At 39.8% G+C, this 17,183-nt stretch overlaps 1 protein-coding gene across 2 annotated transcripts in view; it reads left to right on the top strand.

Annotated features, from left to right (window-relative positions):
* LOC135170557 (amphoterin-induced protein 2) overlaps positions 1-17,183 on the top strand; it is a 123,399-nt gene that overhangs the window by 78,977 nt on the left and 27,239 nt on the right. The window contains exon 6 of one of the 2 annotated variants that reach the window (XM_064136502.1): positions 13,467-13,516. The exons of the other annotated variant lie outside the window; for it this stretch is intronic. The gene's annotated coding sequence lies outside the window, so the exon portion shown is untranslated. The remainder of the gene's footprint in view (positions 1-13,466; positions 13,517-17,183) is intronic. 2 annotated transcript variants of the gene reach the window in all.

The following is a 17,183-nucleotide window of genomic DNA, read 5'->3' as shown; positions in this document are numbered from 1 at the left end:
GGAACAAAAGGCTGGCGAATCCAGATATTTGTTTAATGCAAGATTTATAGTGTGATGAATATACAAGTGTCGAGACCTCTCGGGATCCGCGAAAACCGGATGCTTTGCATTAATGAAGATTTAGTTAAATCGTACTTTTATTAATACATATATATAATAGCTAATAAATGTTCACCCGCGCGTGGCATGCGCTCGTAATAAAAAATTAATCAATATTTTTGGATAGGTAGTCGTCCCATTAAAATTTTTCTCGGTCAATCCTCTCTCTCCCTCTCTTTCGGTCTCCAGTCAGCTGTTGTCTAACTCTTCCCACAGCAATCGATAGCAAAAACACCGCTGTGAAATTGAATGTCATTGTTGGTTGGTTGTCCTCACTGTCAACATTATTTTTCTTCCACACCGACCCCAATGACATTAATTGTCTCTGGCAACTCGCTCTCATCGATACTCAAACTGAGGAGAATGAACTACCCCAGGGTAATTAGGTTGTTATGCAAATACAGAGAGTGAGCTTCTGAGACACGGCCAATTTTCGTTCCACTCTGCTTCATTTTTTAACGAGCAGCTTTAGCGATGGCGGCGAAATTGTTACCACCTGGTGACACGATAGGGGGTGATAAGGCTCCCTCGTGAATGCTCACGATTTATACATGAAAATATTCAATTTTTCATGGGTTATGATTGTTGAAATTGACGTTGCATGTTTGAATATTGTACTAACAAATTCAAATCCAGTGTTGATTAAATTTTTTCATCAGTTGATGACAAGTTATGAATGATGGAACAGGAAATATTTTTCGTCAGGGGCTTTCGGCAGCGAGTGACTCCCTCCTTTGATTAATTACGGAAAATTCGTTAAATTGAAAAATTAAGTTCCATAAATCATTCAAAATAACACGGAAACGAATAAATTGAACTTGAAACGAGCAGAGATTGATAATATATTATATATTAGTATTTATTTTAATGAAATTTCTGAAGCAATTATAAATATAATATATTCCAACTCTTCTCCAGCATAATGAACATAAATAAAGATTCTCGATCAGCTCCTCATCCATCTTCAATTTAATTTGAGAAAAGAATATTTTTTTATCGTAATAAAAATTCGTAGGCTAGAGGTAGGAAAAGTAGAGCCCTCGGAGGATTGACGGCAATGCCGCATAAAATATGAACTACGTGACATGAATAATTCCCAAGCACTAAAACGCTACTTTGAATATCTAAGCGGACAAAGGGTATGAAAATACGTATATGTAGGGAATAAGTGGGCGGATGGGGTTGGGGGGGTAGATCTGAAGCAAAAGTGTTACCCCTTTCGCCAGTTGGTTCTGATCAATTTTAATTTTCCGGCGGCTCTTTCGTCGCTTTCACGATAAGAAAGCACCAGATAGCAAACAGACGAGTAAAAAAATGGAAATGAATTCTTCTTCATTCACGACAAATACATTCACCTCGTATCTGTCTTGAATCTTCATTGAATAATGCTAAAAATATACAAATCCATCAAAAATTTTTTTTCGTCCTGCACTTGGCACTTCTCTTATCCATTCATCAAGGGATGGTGTTCAAAGAAAATGTATAATTAATGGATGTGGCGGTGGTGCCATAATTACCACGGAATAAAAGAGAGATCCACAAAATAGTGAATTACATTCGTGAATAAGAGAGCATTGGAATGTGTAGCCAGTAAAATTCATTAATATTCCTCGAGTAGATTTAATTTTGTCGCGAGCACTCGCTTCGCCTTCACCAGTCGACCCATTTTTTTTATCCTATTAACATTTTAGTTGGGATAATTTTGCCGATATTTTCCGCGCTTCGAATGACAATGGCCATGGTTTTTACATTTTTAATGAACAGCGAGGAATATTCGGTAAAAATCTCCGAAAAAATTCCATAATCGTTAATGATAGATCATTTTTTCCCTAAAATAATCCTTCCCCGATGCTACAGCGTTTAATCTTCCAAGACAGCACGGAACAGTGCCAGAACCGGGTTAAAGGGAGAAATTCTGAATGCGTAATTCTATGTATTTAACTACAAAGTTAAGACAAGGATAACGAAGTATACGTGGCATTCATCGGCGCGGAACATGAAGTAGTTAGTCGAATTAGCTCGTAATACATGAAACACCTCGCGGATCCTCAGCGCTTAGTCCTTTTGTCAAACATCTTATGCATGCAAGGTTATTCTAATCTGTGGATACAAGAATTTCGGTTCTCACAAGAGTTTTGATACAGCACGTGTTGTCCTTTCCACTGGAATTATCACTAGACATATGCCTTCCCTCGGAATCACTCTCGTCACTGAATTCTATATCCGTAGGTACCGTTCCCAGACACATGTGAATATTCGCGATATTTCTGGAGGTATTCATTTGTGAATTAAACAAATTTACCTCACCGGTATGTAAATCTAAAATGAATTCTGCCAGTGATGGACCGATTTGGTCGTACGGATTCAGCGCATTCGATTTAGAGCCCAGAAATTTTCGATAAAAACTATCTGACGGTTCTATAAAAGCGGACAATCGCGGATCGTGATATTAATTATATCCCGGAGCTCAGGAAAAAATAATTCGCGATCGTCACATTCTATTTTGGATTAGGGTATTCAATCGAGTTTCATCGGTTTTCAATAATAAAAAAAAATCTAGTCAGGTCTCATGAACTGTGGAAGGTTTGTTCGACCATTAAGAAGAAATGAATGAAGGTGGAAGATGTCTGATAGACGAGAGTGTTTACTTAATTTTAGATAAACTTTTCAATAATTGCTGCGATATAGAGCATATCGTTTTACTGATGAGTATCAGTCACTTGGGCTATTGACGAGTGATAAATTAAATTATTCAAATAACTCAGTCCCGGTCGTTGGGGGTCTCATTGATCATTCGGTGTTATAAGCCTCTCTCGGCGGTATCACTCACTGTTGGCGAAAACACTCATCGATATTCAACCGGAGAACTTTCCAGGCAATTCGTGATTATTTTAGATTTTCCGGGGGTAACAGCGCTGAATTTACGAGAGATTGGCCATGAATAATAAAACATTTCGACCGAATGATTGGATAATAATTTTTATTTGGTGATTTTTTTTTCGGGGATTTATAATCTGCAAAGGGGAGGCTTTCGTGATGAATAAAAAGTGGCGGAGCAATCAGGGTAGATATCGGGTATTAAATATTTATGGAAAAAATCGGAGATCGCGCCACGAGACAGTCAACTAAATACACAACAAAAAAAAAAATACCCTCCACATATTTCCAGTGCTGCGATGAGCCTCACGGTCTGGTAAAAAATTCCTGCAGAATTTTCTGGTTGAAAATTTTGTGTTGTCTACTAGTCACTCGATCACATGAAGCTTTCATACAATTTTTCTAATTGGAAATGGTAATTTTCAATCCCATAATGGATTCCACCAATACTCGTCGAAGCTCGAAACTCTCAAAATCTATTCAAACGATTTTACTGGCGATTTCGCGTCTCCTGATTCCCCCAATAATCTATGAAAATCAGCATTGAGCGGGACACCATAACCAACTCCCTCGGCAACTAATGAGATATAGTCATGTCTATTCCCAACTGGCGCTACACTATTTTGATATTATCCACCACTCCCCTTATATAGACGCCTAAACTTGAACAATAACCCGAAAGGCACCATGTGTTTGCCTACAACCGGATATGACTATGTTTCTACAGTGGCTGCAATGTGGGGAATAGAGTAGTTGTACCAAGAAGATGAGAATATGTGTACCTATGCAAGACGCTGCAAGTTACGGTATAACTGACTACTTCAAAGTCATACAAATGTTGGCAATATGTCCAAGGCTCTGACCCACATAGTGTTACCCAACATCCGCATGTATCTTCAGTGGCGTGTGTGTACACTGCTAGTTTATGTACAGGATGTACATAAAACCAGCGGGGGGGAGGGAGGGAGGGGGAGGTGTGTGAGGGGGATAGTGTGCGCACACGTTTTGCCAGGGTGACATTGTGGGATTGGGAAGACACTCATGCATGGATACAGAGGAGAATCTCCCTGAGACCTGTCATCTTTCTTGTCTTAACCCTTTGTGCTGGATATCAGGGGTTGTAAACGGATGGGGATATCAATCACCTTGTTTTGGTTTACTGGTGACGCATAAAGATACGCCAGGAAGTATTGCGTGAAAAAAGGTAAACGGCCAGTGAAGTGCTCCCTAGAGAATTTTTGCGTCGAGGAAGAAAAATAACGGGCTATTAATTATTTTACTTAAATAATATTTATGTACAATGTACTTGGAATTGAAATGCTGATCGATTTCAATAATCCTGGTACAACTGTACAGCGAATATTAATTAATCCTGTATCACTCATTCCATCAACTCGGGTATAAACTTAACCAAGTCATAATGAAACCATTGTTTAACTTTCGTTCTCTCATACTCGAAGAAACAAGTTAAGAGTCAATATAACTTTAAAATTGATGAAATGAATTTACGAACATTGGTCTGAGGATAGCTCACTGTGAATGGGAAATTCTGAAAATATCATTAGTTGAGAATTGTCGCGTGTGCATAATCAAGGTAGTTTGGCTTTTGGGTGGGTTGGGGCTACAGAAGGAGAAGGAGAATACAGAGAGAAATTGGTGGTAGACTGCACTGCGAATTGTTACTGTATAGTTGTGCATCCGCATTGGTACTTTGAAACATTCCTGCGGGGGCTGTGGTCGACGTAAGATTGTAGCCACTGGCATCATTCATCTCTCCACATTGGAATACTGAGTCTCCAAGGTGGCGTTCCTTGAGATCTGCCTTTGTACCAACGACAGTTGGATGAATATAAATTATAGCATTACCATATTTCATTTTTATTTCTATACCCCGATGGTTGCTATAGATAATTAAACGTCTGACAGTACTCTGAGCAGTTCAGTTTTCAAATGTACAAGAATATTTATTTTTCAAAATATTTAAATATTAATTTTTATGACATTTTTATTGGAAATCTCCCCGTGAAGCTCCACTTCTACTCCACTGTCCGGCAATTGGTCTCTTCCCCCTAATTCACATTTAGCCTTTCGTCTGTGCTGACGGGCTCACCTGCACCACAAAATATCCCAGGACATTCCGTGATTTTTACGGAGATCGTTTGCTATATCCATTTGATTTTTTCTCCCGCAGTTTATGCATTGTTATTCTGAACGATATGAAATTCTGCAAAATTTTAAACTTTATGTAACACACAGACGGTTTACAACCATCCTCTCCTTCCCCCCTGTGCCCCCGAAATCCCTAAAAAATTACACGGTGAAATGTGCACCGAACTGAATTGAGATATCTCCATATCCTCGATTTGAAAATGGTTTTTATGGGGGAAAACGTCATTTGTCTTCGATGCGTTTTTCTCTCTCACTGTGGTACCATATGCAGCCAAGTGCTCTTTACGTTCATATTGCACGATGGCACGTGATATTGAAAGGCATTTTTACGCATGAAGATCCCCGAGTATTTCAATGCAATGTTGTCGGGCATTGTGTATTCAGAAAATATGCGCGTCTACATATGCACTGGAACCAATCAACGTAACGGAGCTCCTCTACTGCGAGAATGAATTCTGATAAATCATCATAGTGATGGGTTATCCTCATTCTCATACCTACTTCCCTTCCGGTGAGAGAAAACAAATTACTCCAACTGATAATATTGGTTTTCATGACTGGGTTAGAAAAACAATTAAATTGCACCGAAGGGTTTTCCACTATTGAGCATATAAGGTACAATATTACCTGGACATTCGATAAAAAATCGTTTCCCCTGGACTATAAATTTTTTTTCAGTACTTACCCCACCTCTAAGGACTCTACTGACGTCTGTGAAGTCACTTTAACCGGAATACACTTTCACGTGGCGTAGAAATTCGATTTTGCATTTTACTTAAGTAACGACGATAAATATCCATCCAGGAAGTACATCGCCATCACCTCCAGGTCCATTGATTACAATCTCCATGCCAATTAAATCGACTAACTGGGCAGGAAGTGAATTGAGAGTTAGTTTATCTGTTATCTTCTCTTTGTGGAAGTTAATCGACTCTCAGGCACTCATCTGTCGCTTTTGTGTCGACACTCTGCCTCGTCATCTTGTTTGAAACTCACTGGACCCCAGTGCTACATTAAAAATGATTGAATTGGGTGACTCTCACGTTGTCCGATTCATCACCCGTATGATCCTCGTCTTCTTACATCCTACGGTGTAATTTCTCCACCCGAATAGAGTATTAATGGGTTCGAAGGGTTTCTCATTAAACAATGGCAATTTCGTCTGATGTGCTACGATGCATTCAGTGTCTGAAGGTTCGCAGTTGGCATGTAGATGCCACATCCTGTTGTTAATCGAGGGGAAACAAAGGGAAGGAATATGACAGCGGGACTGACTCTCGACGTCGCTTTGCGATGAAATTGTGCAGACTGAGAACAGTCCATTTCCGGTACTGTTCCGCATCGTTTGCACCATTTCATCTGTGATTTGTTGTTATGATGTGACTGGGATTGAAAAATGTATTAGAGTTCGTCAACGTTCCTTCAACAGTCAAATTTCCATTTTTTCCCATTCTTGCAATTTTTTTTTTATCCAATAAATAAAACTGGACAAATTATTACTGACGATTCCAAGCATTAATAAACGTCAAGACCCTCTAGGTGATAAAAAATTGGAACTGCAGCCGAAATAACCCATGAAATTAACGAATGGCTGACATTCATATATCCTCTCAGGGCTTCACATCGCGAGCCAATTAATTATTCGAAGTGGCGGAGCACCCTCTACCCCTACGACTGGAATATAACCCACCAGACACACTGGGTAGACTGATACGGTGTTGTTACTTCACTTGCGTCGTGCCACTCTCTCTCCATTGTATTCGTGCCCACTTGACAGACGACACTTTCGGCCTAAAAAAAGCTCACATGCCCACGAGTAGTTTATACAGTCGAGTGGAAAAGCTCTGGTACTATCTCTGCAGTTATTTTATTTATTTTTTAATGGCCCTTGTTCGTGAAAGTTTTGTGAATGCTCGACGTTTATGGAGTTCTGTTGCGAATTGGCTTTGAAACTGAATTTTCAGAATTCGTGAAGATTTATTACTGTTCGTTTTACATATTCCCCTAATTTTCACATTCGCTATTAAATAGGTGAAACGCTCCCTGTATATGATTTATTTTGTGCTTCTGTTTGAATATTATTTAAATTCAAAATTTTTTCCTGAATTATCGTGGAGTAATTGAGATTCTTCGAACGATTTTTTCCTGTTTGATCACATGCAAAAGAATCTAAGGCAAACAATCATGTCAAAGAAATTTCCCAAACAAGTCAAATATCGTTAGCAATAATTCATGAACATTGTTTGCGTTCAATGTCAGTGGACAATGACCAGCAAGGGAAACGTTGTAAACCGGATATTTTTAAATCCACATTCCACTTGTCAGCAAAAAGGGTTCAAACACAAATCTGTGAAAATAAAAATACAAATCGAATTCGGCCCCTGTCCCTCCTCTCAACACCCCTTCCTGCATAGGCGCCCACAGCGATATCTATCTCGGCTGATCGTTCCGAACGATTTGTCATTTTTTTTATTGCCATTGTTCGTTTTTTAATATTTTTGTCTCATCCCTTCACGCTATACTGTGCGCAAATTCATTTCCCGAGAGGGATGAGCTAGCGTGAGCTTGAACCAATTATACGATGTACACAATTACATCGTCATGTGTGGGGGAATTTCATATATGTGGTAAGGGATGCGATACATATGAAATAAATTGAATTATTAATTTTTTTCTGTTTGCGAACAATTGTGGAGTCAATGCACACGCGGATTTAAATGCATTCAAAGCAATTAGTCAGATTAATTTAAATATTTTTGAAGGGAATTACCATTATATGGGTCATGAATCTCAACTTTAATAAACTGCCGTGAATTTTTAATTTTTGTAAATCAAATTAAACTGCGGATTATTTTATCCTTTTTCTTCGATTATCCCATTAGTGATGTTGAATAAAAAAGAGTCGGTGTGGTATTTCCCTCATGTGATGTGCAGCCTAGGGTCAATAATCGTTGATCATCAATAATTGAAGATAATAGAGGAGTGGGCTGATGTGAGTAACCATAACTGGAATATTAATCATCCATTAAATCCCCACTCACTCCCCCAGCCCTTAAAATCTCTGATAAACCAGCTGTAGAAAGAACTGAGTGCGATCTTCTGTTCACGTTCGTCAATGTCAAGTAGAACTTCCCTGTTGGCATTCGTCTCCCATTCTACCCCTAATTCACCCGCTCGAATACGGGAAAAAGCCGAGAACGAACCCTAATTGTTCTGCCCCACGATATTTTCTGATTCTAACCCGCCACTTAAATTTCTCTCATAATTAGAATTATTTTTCCTGAATAGGAATTAATGTGTACCAAATGTTTCTATTCGACTTTTCCCCGGAAAATTCCAACGAAACTTTTCCACCGTGTACCGTACACGAAAGGCAGACGCCAGTGACGTGGGATTATAGATGATACATAAGCAAGAGGAATAGCACCGAGATCCGGTGAATGCAGAGAGATAGGTTGAATGGTATGAATTAATGGCAGCAACTGGAGTACGACGTAATAACGCAGGACAGTTGGAGATAGGCTATTACGCTATCACTGTGGCCGACTACTGCCGATCGGTCTTGTACTGTGTCTCTTGGCTGATGATGCGATGGATCCCCTTTACCATTCCCTCTCACACCAGCGACATCCAGACTACATCTCATGCTGTGTCACACGATTGAATCGTTCGTTCCAGTGAACATATCAAGGCTGAGGCGAAAATTGCAACTGTCTAGTGGCGGAGGATGACTCGGCGGCATTGTATTGATGGACCGCCGAGGGGGATGAGGGGGATGTGGGGGGAGAATGGATAGAAGCATTCGCTGGGCGAATGACAGTGACGGGACACTTGAACGAGTGTCTAAATAAAGTCGTCTGAGGGCATTCATGAGACGAATCCCAGTCCTGACTGGGTAATCACCATTGAGAGTACGAAAATGGGGACTGATATTTTGATGTCATTACACGGAAAAAAATGTTCAGTACAAATTACATATTTCTTCTCCCATTCCGGAGGTCCTCCAACCAATATTTCAGTTCTTGACTCTAAGATTTGATTAATATTATTGCAATCGCCCGGCGGTTCTTTAATTACCGCGTTATAAAAAAAAATACGCCAACTTCACGCACTTTACGAGTGCGAAATCGTAAATTACGTTTGTTTAATCGCAATTTATGATGATTCTGCCTGTAATTTACGCTTTAACTTCACCGATAAAAAACTTCATAAACGTAATTTACGGTCAAGTTTTTCCCTGCAAAAGCTTTCATTCTTCTAAACAAAAATCCAGAAAAATCATCTGCGCCCCTTTGTCTGGTAAAAAAAACTCTTTTTGTTCTTGTACTCCTCCGGATCCTTCGACGACGGTATTCATTAACCCCTTCCTGAACCAGAATAATCCTGGAATCCAATAATGAATCCCTCGATTCCATTAATTCATGACGCAGTATTTGTCGTCTCGGTTTACGGTGGTAGTATTACCAAGGGACGGAAACTTGGGTTGAGATTTTCAACTCCAAACCGAGAGAACATTTATAATTGATACGATTTACACACGGTATATTGACGCTAATTGAACGACCAATGGTTCACCAGAGGTCTCATTGCCAATACAATTGGAGTTTCAAATCAACAGTTCACTCGTATCCCCCGAACCTCAGCAGCCGTCAATTTCTATTACAGCAATTTTCTTTCGACCAGACAAATTCAATACAATGGCAACTACAATGGCTGACTGTATGATTTCAACTCGAAATGTTGGAATAGTTCTCGTGTTTTAACATTCGATGACTTCAGCTTCAATTCTTGGCGCATGCAAAGAGAAAGAGGGAAAAACATTGAGGGCTATTGTCAGTGCAGTAGCTATCTAAAAATTGAATCACTGAGCTTCAAAACACGAATATCCCATTTCTTGTTTTGCCGTGATGGCTACAACGGGATTTTTCCTCTTTTATCTCTTTCAGCAGCCATTTTTATTTGTTCTCGGTGACTGAACGCCGTGAGTAGATAAAAAAACAAAAGCCAGGGATTTCAGTTACACCAACGTCCACTGAAACAACATTGAATTGTACACTGGCAACTGATGTCTGAATTTCAAATATCGGGACATATATTCGCCAAAAATAAGAGCAGATTTGATTTTAATGAAGTGTACGGTCCAGACGAATGCAAAATTAACCAGAATATCGGATGATGCTTCTTGACGATTCTTGACAATTCAATCAACTTCGTCATCACGAAGAAGTTTGAAAACTGATAGTTGGTACTTCAGCTTGATATAAGCGCGCTAATGAGACAATAAAGAACATGAAAATGCCCAGGAAATTGGAACCTTGGAGCACCAGAGGGAAACTCTAATTCACAGTCGATCGAACAACTTTACGTCCCTTGTTCTAGCCCCGTAACTCATTCAACTTAGCAAAAGCTCTGCCATAGTTGCTCTTTCTTCTTACTCCCTTTAACTCAATTCGCACTAATAAATTCACCCCCCGTTTGCGTATCGAGAACAATCGAAGTCACGTTGGATCGTTTGGTTCATCCAGAAGTTTCGGGAACACAAGCCCCTCAGATGCTTTCACAACCCCAAAAATTCGTGTACCAGCGGCAGTGGACCACCAGAAATATGTCAAAGCGAACATTCCACGTGGACTGGCTTTCAACACATTTTGAATGTTTGGATTATTTTTTTCACCGACTTCAAAATTATTTCCATTTCATTACGTACGCAATATTATCAGTGTGAATAATATAGCGTATCCTAACGCCACCTTTAACATTAAAAACCCCATTGGTTACCACCGTCTCTTTTCATCAACAAAGCATCTCTCGTTTCACCCCTCGAGCTAGACTCGTCGTAACCTCACATGTGGGTCTGCTATGTTGCAGAGTATTCATACCTCAGGGGCATAAAGCTCTCTCCCCTCTTCCCTGCCCCTCTGCAACAGCATACCACCCCCTTTTCCCACCTCCTGAACTCACCAACAAATACTTGAGCTCACTGTTATACTGTCTGACAGGAATAACTGTATTCAACTTCCACCCGTAGACTTTGAAAAACTTTTTCTTCAATCCCTGAAATCCCAAGTACAGGGAATTTCGAGTAATGGAAACTGTCCAACAGTGAATGCAGAACTGGAAGGGAAAAAAATTCATTCAGAACTTTGCTTTTAATTTTTTATTCTCTACTTCAGAAATTATGGAAAAGTAGAGAGACGATAATCTCTTCGATGCGATACCTCATTTATCAAAATTCATAATGAGCTGAGACTCTCAGAGTTTATTCACAAGTGAATACCTTGACACAAAGACGCTGACTTCAAGGGGTTTATGAGGAATTATGGAACGTTCTGAAGAAATTCCCTAACACATGAAATTAATTTGGGAGAAATTCCCAGAGGGTTTACCTGACCTTTTCCATTAAAAAATTTTTTTCTCCCCACCCACCGAATTGGGATTTTTTTCGAGTGCTCTTGCAACATGTTTTCCCGAAAATTTCTCTCCGCAGAGTGCACCTGATGCGATTTTCACAAATAAAACGTAAAAACTTGATCCATGAAAAGTCACTTATCCTCCCCACGTCAGACCGTCATCAGCGCCACTAATCCCACCCTCATGACTTTCGCTGGGTGAGCGTCACTTCACTCCATCCACATCCCGGCTGTTTAGCTTATTTTCTGGTGTACCAAGCCGATATCGAAGCTATAGTCGTTCAATAATTCAGCGCAATCGTGCACCCCCCGGTGTATCTCAAGAGACGTGGCCTACATCTCCTGTAATGCGGACAAGTGCGCTGAGATGGTTGTTGAGCGCTGGGTATATGGGAATGGATGAAGTGAGAAAGCGATACGAGGAGAACTGAGAGGTGAGACTGACACAAACTCGTGAGAACTGGGCACACACGTACCAAAGATACTGTATCTCAGTGTTTCTCGTTGGTCAGTTTGATGGTACTGCCGACTGCAGGAATTGTACATGCTATATTTAGTTCCGTCCCTCGGAAGGATATCCAGTTGATGTATCCAACCGGGGAAACAATAGCAATTCTCTCATGTGGAAATACCGTTGAAATTGTAGGCAACACTATTCCAAAACCCAGTGAATGTCGTAGGTGCTCTTTGGTGTCGTCGGTATCTTTGAAACTGTATCGTTCGCCCGTGCACTAAGAGCCGGGGGAAAATCATTATTTGATGGAGCCGTCTGCACCAGGAGTGAACCATACAAAGGGCGATCCACCAATTTACCGTCATTTTACCCGTCAATTACGCGTCACTGACTGCAGGACAGTCACGGAAGGAAAATTCCTTGCTCCCTAAAATAATCCTTTACCATCAACGTCAATGTATCCCCGAGCTCATGACTCTTGCCTCAATGATTTCATGAACATCCACTCAGAACTAACTTTGATTAACCCTTGGAATCGGCCCTAGAGTGGCGCATAATCATCTCCAACAAGACCAAAAATTCTCAATTAAATCTGCGAATCTCTCCATTGACTCGTAAGACAGGGAAGAAAAAAAAATTCATCCACTTAGTCAGCCCTTCCCTTCAATTCATTTTTATTTAATACTCCTTTCTCAATTTCATCGTAACAACTCAGCAGTTAAAATCGCTGTACTCGAGAATTTATATACAGATAAATTCGTTTAACCGTATTCTCTCTCGACTATGCCAAGGGGCAATTCTACGCGGGGGAGTTTAAAACCGGTTTCAGCGGGCACTTCACTGCTGGGCTCCTAGAAACGTTATTTCCGGCCAGGCGAGCCTGAAGAAAATCCTCGGATGTGCGAGCGAACCGCCCACTCCTCCACCTCCTCCCTATCTCATCTTTTCCCTTTTCCCCAAGCCAACGCCGAGAAGGGAAGGAGATTCTCCTGGTATAGCTGACTATATATGTTTCTCATTTTCGACAAGTTTCTCGACATAAAGAAGAGATAGAAGAACGGAAAAAAGGGGGAATAGAGCCCTCTCCAAACGATGAAATTCTCCTGGATATAAGGATGGAGGAGGGCTTGATGTAATCACCATGATGCAGACTATTGTATTCAGTATTTTTTTTACGATTAGATTTTCTATTTACGGAGGAGACGGATCGCATATCCTCGGAGGAGCAGAAATTCATCTGACTTGCTGGCTCATCCTCATGAATGATTTTTAATGCAAGATTTAATTTTTTTTAATATAATAATTTTCAAGACATGATAAGATACCTCTTGTAAGAGGTCAATAGTCGCGCTAGGCCTTGTTGGGTATAATTAAAATTGAATTATTAATTTATTTTAACTTTCGAGCGTAGTTTTCCCTTGCAATATTAAATTTTTATTTCGTTTTCATTGTTGCAGGAGCGGGATTTGTCGTTGCCATTGAGAGGAGTAAGACGGTGTTTCGTATCGTACGTATAAAGATTTTGCGAATACAATGCAATTTTTCGAGCGAGTTGATTCGCGTGCAGCACAATGTCTTTCCGTTATTTCCACAATAAATTCGATATATTTGTTTCCACCTCAATGTTTCACGCGGCTTCGACACGCTCTGAGGCATTCGATTTTGGCCCTCTTTATATATTTATTTATTTGATTGTTTTTTTTTTACCTCTTCGGTTTATTTCTTGCACATTTTATATCGGTGAATGCACGCGTAGCAGCTCTCTCCCTCCGCTTTTGTCGGAAATCCAATGGCTATTCAATATTATCGTTCTCGGTTACTTGATCAATAATTGAGGAGTGACAGGTAGATAGATTCTGGGTGGCATCGAACCACTCTAGTGACAGGGATGGGGACAAGTTACTGTCAACGGTAACGGGGTGAAGTGACTTCTGAGGGTAAACGAGTTCGTAATACGGCTTCCTAATAACCGTAGGCTTGTTTGCTCATGGCTTCTAGATGGGGTATCCATAATTTGGGTAATTGATTGGTTAAATATTCAAGATGTATCGATCCCAGCGAGAAAAAAGGGGCTCGTGGGGTTTTTTTTGAATGTTTAATGGAGCGGAAAGGTGAATGAGGATGAGGAGATTGACGGAAAAGAAAGTCGATAGAGCGGAAAAACTCAATTTCAAACACCCGCCCGTAAAATACGGAAAACAAACATGCGCGGAGGTAAATTTCTAAGGAATAATTCTCGTTTTACCACTGGGGAAAGCGGCGCAAAGTGCTAGTGCCCAGGAAAAAATTTCAGGATTTTTTCTGTTTAAGTTTCGTACATTTCTAAGGGCTAGTTGTCTGGGAATAATTTTTTTATTAATTATTAGAGAATGCCTCAACTGTTTTCTTCGGTTCCTGGTTAATTAATTCTTGTTTCCATGATATATTAAATTTTCAACTCCTCAATTTCCAATTTTCTTCCTCAAATATTGTCTTATCCACGTTTATTACTCCAGCCCTTGAGCGATCGCGCGATGAGGAAATCCCCGTTGTCTTTCAATTTCTCCTTTGACAGAAGACCTCAGTGAGTACAGAATTTATAAAAATTCGTGTTCTCGATTGCTCGTATATTGTACGCATTAGCATTTTTTTGCTCCAGACTTGCAGCAATAAACTATAAAAATCTATAGAAAACTCCACTCACTGAAAATCCCCGTGTCTAACACTTTGAAATTTAAATATTTTACGCCTGATGGGATCGAGTTCTTCCTCTACCTAAGGACTGTTTTTCTTTTATATCCCCATTTCCTATTCATTGAAGGTTCAAAATTACCCGTAAACGAGGAATGAATTTTTTTTCCAACTTTTTTTTTTTAATGAAATCGTAAAAAACACGACTCGGGGATTCTCTTACCGTGCGACCACTCAAGGGCTACTCAAGTAAAGAAAATGAACACTTTTATCGCGCAGGAAATTTCTTTCGCAAACTAAGAATCTCGATTTTTTGAGAACACCAGCAACGTCATCCCATTCTAGATAAATTATGCATAATTTATTCCTAATACATGAAGAGAAATATTCAGTAAATATTACACGAGAAGTTCCCTTATTCTACACTTTTCTGCTGCTCATTTCCGTTGCTAATTAGTCGAAAAAATTCTAAAATAGTACAATGTCTATGAACTTCGGTTCAGTTATGAAATTTTCCCTCCAGAATTTTCCACTCTATTCATCAAATATTTTCTCATCCCCTTTTTTCCGTATTTTGTACACACGGTCGATGCAATTTCCATGGGCAATCCCCTGAGAGAATCCTCCGCTGATTGCCGCTGTCCACGTGATTGAGAATTATCTGATAAGAGAGTCACAGTTAATCCAAGCCTGGGAAACAATCACGAAGACTCCCCCTCTCTTTTTTTTTCTAATCAGCCCTCCATAGCACTATCCACTTTCATCCTCTTCATTTGTCCTCGCAATTTGACCCTATTAGGCAGCACCATCACTCGTGCGAGGTGACGGTTGAGCAATCCCTCAGGCAGAATTGAATCGATTCAACCTGAGGTGGTTGTTGTTGTGGGTAACGGGGTCTTGCTGGAAAATGTGAAATGCCGTTTCGTGTCTCTGGGAAATAATACCCGATGTATTTCTCGTGGAGTAAGGACGAACTGAGTGGTGCAAACGACTTCAAACGACACGCATGCTTCACCGGGTATTGAATTGATGCAACGGAGGCATTTTATCCTCGTGATTTTCAGCAATTAGTCATTTTGTTTGGTACCAGTTAAGTGATTTTGCACTTTCTGATGAATGGACATGTCAAAATTCAAATGGACGATCGTGCATTACTCCCTGGAGGAATTACAGACGCCATACAGTTGAAAAATAACAATACTCAATTCATTTTTTTCCAATTCGAAAACCTTGGAATGAAATATTGTGTAATTTTATTTTTTATTCAAGTCGAACGATTTCGATCAACCCGAGAATTTTAATTATTCAGAATTTTCTCCTGAGTATTGAACTGGCATCGTTACTGCAAACCATCTCACCCTTTCAACAGCTTCTCGACATTTCTATTAAACATTCGCTTCCAACTCTCGAAAGATGTGAATTCTCCAACTTGACAATTCATATTTTCAATTTATTCGTTCTTCTGATAAAAATCCTCTCCATCCATTCTACAGAATATTCAGCTCTCAATGGAGAAATGTCCGGGGGTGTGGGGCTCTGACGTCAGAGCATATTGGCTTTGTCCTCACCAGGATGACGTGCAGCCGGCGGTATTCGCATTCAAGTTTACACTCTTCCGTGGGTAAACCAAAATGTCCAAGTCCCTGTTATCCCTTCCATCTCGCTACTTCAATTAAAGATAACCAATCAAACTTGTTCGAATTTTGACGAAGCCATTTCGTGGCCTGTTCAACGATCCGTATCATAATTCTGTTGACACACATTACTAATCAAACGTCATGATTTCGTGGCGTCAGTTGCCCATTCCCACTCCGAATATTTCTGTTGTGATATTTCCAACTGCAGCACTGGAAATATGAGGATAACAACTTTGCCCATTGTTTTCATTCAGAGGTGCTAACTCACGCGACCAAAGTGATATCAAATTGTGATAACAACTTTTCAGTGAACTCACCATGAACTGTTCGTTTATTGTGTAAATTGTCGTGGAAAGTTTGGTCATTTTCTTTCAACGCTTTCATTTCTAAATTATTTTCGTATCGAATTTACATTGTCGCAGTTGTGGTAGTGGAAATTCGTATATCCGGGAACGCCCAAAAAAGTTTAACGGTATTTATGTACATTTAATTACTACTCAGAGGGATATGGTTCGGGTTGAGAGGTTATACCCAGCGTTCCTACCACTAAAAATGGGCACGCGCCCGAGGCGAAGATGTATTATCGACTTTTAAAATGATAAATTTATGTAGAAATATTCAACTGATTGAATTAAACAGTTGACATGAGAACGAATACGTCGAGCTAAACAACTGTGGGGGTTAAACGTCGACACTGGCTGTTCCAATTTATAATTGAATGAATAATGAGAATTGGTGTCAGAACCATTATCCAATATTGAGGTAATAAAAACTTGCTTCATTATTGAGTCTATACGTAATCGAACGCCGATTTTCGGTTCAAATCATTAAAAGAAAATTAAAAAATAGTTCAAATACCATTATATC

This window comes from Diachasmimorpha longicaudata, chromosome 17 (genome assembly GCF_034640455.1).
Source record: "Diachasmimorpha longicaudata isolate KC_UGA_2023 chromosome 17, iyDiaLong2, whole genome shotgun sequence".
NCBI classification, from domain to species: domain Eukaryota; kingdom Metazoa; phylum Arthropoda; class Insecta; order Hymenoptera; family Braconidae; genus Diachasmimorpha; species Diachasmimorpha longicaudata.
The sequence above is the reverse complement of the archived record's forward strand: the minus strand, read 5'-3'. Positions and strand labels throughout refer to the sequence as shown.